A 324-nucleotide genomic window follows, 5' to 3' on the forward strand; every position below is an offset into this window, starting at 1 on the left:
ATGAAGCAATAATGCTTATTGATCTCAAAAGGGATCTTCCAGTGCGACAGCAAGCCGTGATTTGTAGAAAACAAAAGGCCACCTTTGTTATATCCAGGGTCTTTGGCAGGTTAAGAGCCGAGGCTGGCATTTAAGAAACTGATTTGAATTACAAATCGCGCGCACGACTTGCCTATTCACGAAATAGGAATTCTCAAATGCAAGTAGATAATTATATGATGTGCCAATCACACCACATTATATCAAATTCTTAGAATTCATCATTTGAAATGCCAACTAAAAAGACGGCAGATAACTCCACTTAAGTTATAGGTTTTAATGTCA

Source organism: Penaeus monodon, chromosome 19, assembly GCF_015228065.2.
Source record: "Penaeus monodon isolate SGIC_2016 chromosome 19, NSTDA_Pmon_1, whole genome shotgun sequence".
Taxonomy (NCBI): Eukaryota; Metazoa; Arthropoda; class Malacostraca; order Decapoda; family Penaeidae; genus Penaeus; species Penaeus monodon.